The sequence below is a fragment of the Mus pahari genome, chromosome 16 (assembly GCF_900095145.1).
Source record: "Mus pahari chromosome 16, PAHARI_EIJ_v1.1, whole genome shotgun sequence".
Classification (NCBI taxonomy): domain Eukaryota; kingdom Metazoa; phylum Chordata; class Mammalia; order Rodentia; family Muridae; genus Mus; species Mus pahari.
Window position 1 is genome coordinate 41,037,086 of NC_034605.1, and position 743 is coordinate 41,037,828.

The following is a 743-nucleotide window of genomic DNA, read 5'->3' on the forward strand; positions in this document are numbered from 1 at the left end:
CGCGCGCGCGCCATCCGTCGCCCCTCCCCGCCACCGTCGACGTGGCCTCCTGGCGCCTAGGGGCGGGGCCTGCGAGCCGGGAGATCACGTGGCCGGCGGTGGGGAGCGGGTGTGTATGGGGGGGGGAGCCTCCGGGCTCCCGCGAGATCCTGGCTGAGCAGCCTTACCCTTTCCAGATGCTTAGCATCGTCAGCGGTTACTTCGAGGGACCAAGGACCGGAAACTTCCCCGAATGTGTGGCAGTTGAAAGACAGAAAGGAAAGGATGTGGAAAACGAAAAAAAAAAAAAGAAAAAAAAAAGCCATGAGTGATGTCTCACATTAGAGTTTGAGAGGTGGAGGCAGGAGGATTGCAGCGAATTGGCGACCAGCCTGGGCTGTGTAGCGAGCTCGGGGCAAGTCTGGGCTACAGAGTAAACACCTTGTCCCCAAACAAAAGCAGATAGAAAGGAAAATGCTTACCCAGACTAGAAAATTCCACCCCCCCCTACAATAAACAATCGGAGTTCTGGAGTTTTATTCTTTTAAGTTTGACTCTGTCTCTCTGTGTGTGGTGTATAATTGCCAGTGCCCAGATAGATGTAGAGGTCAGTCACAGGACAACTTGTGGGGAATTGATTCTCTCTTTCCACATTTAGATGGGTTCTGGGCTTGAACTCTGATCATTAGGCCTGCACCACAACCCCCTCTGAGGTTCAGTTCTGTAATTTTCTTAACAACCCAAACTTAACAATTACCTAGCCT